Below are 5,881 nucleotides of genomic sequence, written 5' to 3'. Positions count from 1 at the left end.
AGTAAAAGACAAAGAGCAGAGCCGAATAATCGGGTCACAGTTGTTTTTTTTTTTTGAGAAATCTGAAACAGCGGATGTCTGAAAGATTTCTGTTCAGTTTCCGGGAAATTGAGAGAAATTGGTGCATATGAATAACATTAATGCCGATTTTGAATTCACTGTGTCTTAAGTTGAGGAGATATTTTAAAGTTACCTTAGTGGCAGTTTTTTTTTACCATAATAGAAAAACTTTTATAAGAGAGTTCCGTAGGTTTGATAATTTTTTTATGAGGTTTTCTGTCTTCATCCGGATAAAATAATAATAAAAAATAATTTTTGTACATACAGGTATGACGTCTAACCAAGAGGTGTAATGTTTTCCACTGTTTTTGGTTGCTTATTTTTAATATAATAGCAGAGAAATCGTTCTAAGAAAGGAAGAAAAAATAATATGATCTCTGTTCTGTAAAATCTTTTATTTAAAATCGTGAAAATAGTTCATAGGACTAAAAGCGAGTGAATTTTTGTTAGGTGAAAGCTTTTTATTCGTAGATAAAGGGATTTTCTTGGATCTTTTTATCTAGGGAATACTAGGAAGGCAGACGACTTTAAAAACATTTTATATATTTGCTCACATTTCGTCATATGAGAATTATGACCAGTTTTTACAAAAGTCTGGAAACTGATATATCCATGAAGGAGTAAGAGACAAAATTTACTCAGTTGTAACAGATTTTATTTTAGAAATATATTTTTGCACATTAGTTTGTGCGAGAAGCCTCAGGAAAATTCATCACTTCATGATGAATTTTCTTTCATCAAAACTTAGTCGTACTTCTGCCATTATCAGAGTCAGTTTGATCTGGAAAAGAAGAAAAATTCAGTGAGTTATGGGTGGTCAAAATATGAGTAAATTTTTGGGGGAGGGACACACGGTAGGGCGCCAAAAAATGTGCTGGATTTCTTTCTTTTTCTCTGTCAAGCAAGTTAATGCACAGGTAACCGGTGGGTGAGGATGGTATTCAGTTATCTTTTTCTTGCTGTGTTTAAATTTCTATCGATCTGAGGTAAATGAAATTGATACTCGAATTCACGTTATTGTCATTTTGGTTTTAAAAGAGGATATACTAACTGTAATATATATATATAAATATATATAAAGGTTAGATTAGGTCCTCGCCGCTCAGAATGACGCACGCGTGTAAGTGACAGAACTGACATTTTAAAACTTTGATTGAAATTCTTTTATGATAAAATTTTCCTTAATGAATGTTACTGTGTGATTCTTAAATAGTATTCTCTGGTAACAATCTGCAGTTTGCACAAATCTTAGAGATAATATTCATATGAGTAAGAATAGTTTTTACGGGTTGATAAATTGTTCCCAAAATATTTCTAATCTTCCTATCTGCAATAACAGAGGAATCATTGTCCCACAGAATATGCTTCAAATAATTATCAACATTTTTCTTTCATGATCTGCTAAATTGGGAAACCAAAGAAGAAAAGAAAATATCAAAATGACCGGATTTCACAATTTTCCATTCATATCCCTGAATGAACATAAAGCGTAAGAGTGTCTTCGACAGTGGCGCTAAAACTGGAAATCATTAATCGCTTTATGTTAAGAAAAGTCTTCTTGGAAGCTGTCCTTAAGATCTGTTGTTTCACGATCTGAAGTATTGGCAAATTTTAGCCTGTAATCTAGAAAATCAGAAGGGAACTCCGATTTCGAAGAGATTAGTAAAAGAGAGAGAGAGAGAGAGAGAGAGAGATCTTTAATATTGGAAAGGGTAGCGAGAGAGAGACAGAGAGAGCATCGATAAATATAGGAAAGGGTGGGGAGAGAGAGAGAGAGAGAGAGAGAGAGAGAGAGAGAGAGAGAGAGAGAAAGAGAGCATCCTTAATCTGGGAAAGGATTACGAGCATTTTGCGATTTATGAAGTATTTTTGGCTTTCCGAAGTACAGAACCCTAATGCCAAAAGTAGGTTAGAAAAATTGTGCGCCATAAGCGTTAGAACTTTTGTAGTTAGAACGAAAGATGAAATTTATACTAACGAAACGTTGGCAAGTAGAAACGGAACTCCAATTAATTACTACTCGAACTTGGGTAATGAAATCTAGTATTCTATATCTCTCCGAAATCTATGACAATAGTTTTCACTGACTCTGGCGATAAATAGAAATTAAAAGCTCTGTTCCTCTTCGTTTTAAGTGGCTGTAATTGGCCTTCTTTAATACGGGTCCCGTTGTGAATTTGCCGTTTAAAGGGCGGTGCTAAGTTCTCAGCAAGGCCTGTGTTCCCTCTCGCGCAAAAGATGCAAGAATACCTAAGTTTGCAATGACTTTCAGATTCTTATTCTTCAGCATTTCCTGTTCTTGACTTTATGTCCTGGAGGTTTCGTAAGTCAGTTTTGTCCTGGTTTGGGATTTGTTTTATTAAATCGATAAAGATGGTAATTATTTTAAGGGAGCCTATTGTAATGCACTTGCCGAAACTTTAAGCGGTATTCATTACCTATCCGTATGCGTGTGTATATTTGTAAACTTACGTACAGACATGTGCGTTAGCACATGTATGCACGCAATTTTACAAATATACACAAGTTTACAAATATAGTTAGTACAACTGTTGTTTTAGACACAGCATTTATAATGAAAAGAGAACCCAGATTCATGGTTCGGGAATGTTCAACATTGCAAACGTCCCGTTGCAATTTAGATGGGCCTGATTGTACTTTAATATCCTTATTAATGGTAAAATTGATTCCCAATTCGTTGCATCCTTCCTCCAATAAAGCATTACGAAGGAGAATGGAAAGACAGATATAAAACCCATCTTAGTATTGAATATTTGGATATGATTTCAATAAGAGTTTGCATGAAAGTTTCCTTGTGCGGATGAGTATAAAGGGTGCATTTATTTATAGTTTTGTATGTTTTTCTGTGAATGTTTTATGAGATATTTTTCATTGAGTGACGTATTACTATTTTTAAAATATGTTTCATTCCGGCCACGATGACTTTGTCATTTTTAAGCAAGGATTTACCACTCAGTCACCCGATAAGGAAAATCATCATTGTTATTAATGTTATTAGTGATGATAATTTACATGTTCATTAAATCAGGTGAAACCAGGGAAATGTTCAATAACTTGAGAAGTAGACTTCCATAGAAGCATTAATCGTGACTGAAAATAAAAGGGAAAAAGAGGCAAACAGCCAGTGCAGAATGTAGTAAAATAGAAATAAGAATAAGAGATATATAACTAGCTCCGTCTCGACTGTCAGCCTTGTATACATGTGCTCTTTCGCAATACCACCAAGAAAGGATTCGATTATATTAATGGAGGATGAAGTATGTAATTGTACGAGAGGTCAATCTATCTTTCCTTCATTCCTTCTGCCCCCCCCGCCCCAACGTCCCATCGGGGCCACGCCCATCCCGTACATGTGACATATAGATTATTTTGGATGAAAGCAGGCACACAGTGCATCCGCTTTCTGTATCCCATATATCGGGTTGCTTTAATTGACCCATGAGTCAGTCGTATAACTGCGGCAATTAATTACACCTGAAATAAAATAACCAGGCTCTTGCTTGGACATTTCAGCGGGAATAATGTTAGCCTTGGTTTTATATGATGGGTAAAAACCTATTGTACTTGGCTGTCTGCTTCACATGTTAATTGCCGACGTACCATACAATGCAAGATATTACCTGGAAATTGCTCGCTCCTAATTGATAGTAATGTTGATAGCAGTAGAGCAATGTATTGTCCATGTAACTCTCATTCTGTTCATTATGTTGTGTTAATGACAGCTCCGCGCAGGATTTATAATTAAGGTTATTGTGAGTCTGACTGGAAACTGAATGAGATGCCTCATTAAACTGTAATTAGGCTCGAGAAATCAACAATTGGCGCCGACGTTCACCCCGAAATCAATGCGGAGTATCGCAAGGGGCGTAACTTGTTCGATTTTTATTTGTAAAATGTGTTACATTTAAAAATGCAGAAAGCAACACTTGTATAAGTAGAAAAGAAGTAATATTGGCCTTCCTACTTCATGGCTGTGGGACTGATACTCTTGGTGATTATAACATCTCGGCTAAATGTAATTTCGAAAGCCATGCATTGACAAAGCAGAACTAGCTTTTAATATCTCTCTTTACTTGACCAAATCTCCCTCTTCCCTCTGAGGCGGATTAAGCATTTATATATTATATCTCATTATAAATGTCTACTTGATAAGCAGACAAACTTCTTTATCTGATTACAAAAGAAGTTCTCTGGAGATGCGGGGTATCGATCCCCGTACCTCTCACATGCTAAGCGAGCGCTCTACCATTTGAGCTACATCCCCATAAGAAAAGTAATGCAACACTTTAATCATACATAGTTACAGTTAAATAAAGTTATGTAGTAAGGTGAAAGAAATAACAGACGAACTGTGCCACCAGAGATTTTTTTTAGTATTAGAGCATGGCCTTAAATAGGAGTAAATAGAAGAAAGGATAACCAAACATGTGTAAATAAAGGAAGAAGGCCAAACGTGTTACAAGACTTTCTTCAGTAAGGGATTTTCCCTTAAGATCAAATGAACTGATGCCAAGATAATACGTGAAGAAAAGTGTGTAGATGTGCGGTGAGGACTTTTTAACTGAATAGATGTGTATTCTTTACAGGAACTATGGACACAATTATAAGTTTTTACTAAATAAAATGAAGAAAACACAATGCGCATCTCTACCGTAATTTTGCGATTTCTCTTGAGATTTGATTCTTCCACGAAAAATAAGTAGGATATTAACAGTGCTTGGACATAACAGCATGTACATATTTATTTGTTCTCAATTACAGTTCTCTTTCACAATTTAACGTAAATACTTCCAGTTTCTTCAAGCGAGTTCAAACGAATTCAGCATCACTGAATGAGTACCATAAAAAACAAGAGACATTAGGTTGCGAATTTGCAAGACACAAAGGCGAGTTTCACTGCAAAGTGGTCAAGTTTTTTTTTATTCAAATACTGTAAAATTACCTTTATTGCTACCCAAAACAGTTCGCCCAACGTGGGGCTCGAACCCACGACCCCGAGATTAAGAGTCTCGTGCTCTACCGACTGAGCTAGCCGGGCGTGACGATATGGCGATATGCCAATGTTGCTTAATCAGCGTTGTCAGCTCCCCAAATTCCGTAGATGCCTGTAACATAATCATGTGTTTTTTTATATATACTAAAATAGTCAACCCAACCTACCGTAGTAAAATTTTACATGATACTCGGGTGATAGCTATTATTTAATACCACATCTGTATAATGTCGGGTTTCTAAAAAAAAAAAAAAAAAAAAAATATATATATATATATATATATATATATATATATATATATATATATATATATATATATATATATATATATATATATATTATTTAAATCGCTTTTGTTTTCTAGAAAGAAATTTCATTAAAACAAAGACTAATTAATGAAAAATATAAAACAATATAAAAAATTAGGTCGCTGGAACTTAGCCTGAAATTCTCAGCTACTAATTACACTGAAAATTAATCCAAAATAACAAAACCATCTGAAATTTAATCCGAACAGAAACAAAGTGAAGAAATTATAATGCGGCGAACAAACATAAAGCGAAATTAAAAAATTTCCAATGCGAAGCATCTTTTCTCCAGTCTCCATTGCCAATTAGAAAATCCCTCATCAAAAAAAGGAATACAGAAAATTGCCAATTTTTTTGTAGTAAAATCAAGATTTTTTTTACGCCGAAGCAGTAACTCTGTACTTGAATAGCAAACTAAGAGCTTTAAGAAAAATCACCTATGCAAAAATATTTTTTTTTTTAAATGAGACACTCATGTGCACCGACCAAAATTTGATTG

The 5,881-nt window shown here is 34.6% G+C and overlaps 2 non-coding genes across 2 annotated transcripts; both read right to left on the bottom strand.

Annotated features, from left to right (window-relative positions):
* Positions 1 to 4,272: 4,272 nt before the first annotated feature.
* TRNAA-AGC (transfer RNA alanine (anticodon AGC)) lies at positions 4,273 to 4,345 on the bottom strand. Its single transcript has one exon. It is a non-coding gene; the product is annotated as a tRNA-Ala (tRNA).
* A 701-nt stretch (positions 4,346 to 5,046) lies between these two features.
* Positions 5,047 to 5,119, bottom strand: TRNAK-CUU (transfer RNA lysine (anticodon CUU)). The gene has a single exon. It is a non-coding gene; the product is annotated as a tRNA-Lys (tRNA).
* Between the last annotated feature and the right edge of the window lie 762 nt (positions 5,120 to 5,881).

This window comes from Macrobrachium rosenbergii, chromosome 41 (genome assembly GCF_040412425.1).
Source record: "Macrobrachium rosenbergii isolate ZJJX-2024 chromosome 41, ASM4041242v1, whole genome shotgun sequence".
NCBI lineage: Eukaryota > Metazoa > Arthropoda > Malacostraca > Decapoda > Palaemonidae > Macrobrachium > Macrobrachium rosenbergii.
Note: the sequence above shows the minus strand (reverse complement) of the source record. Positions and strands in the feature narration are given on the sequence as shown.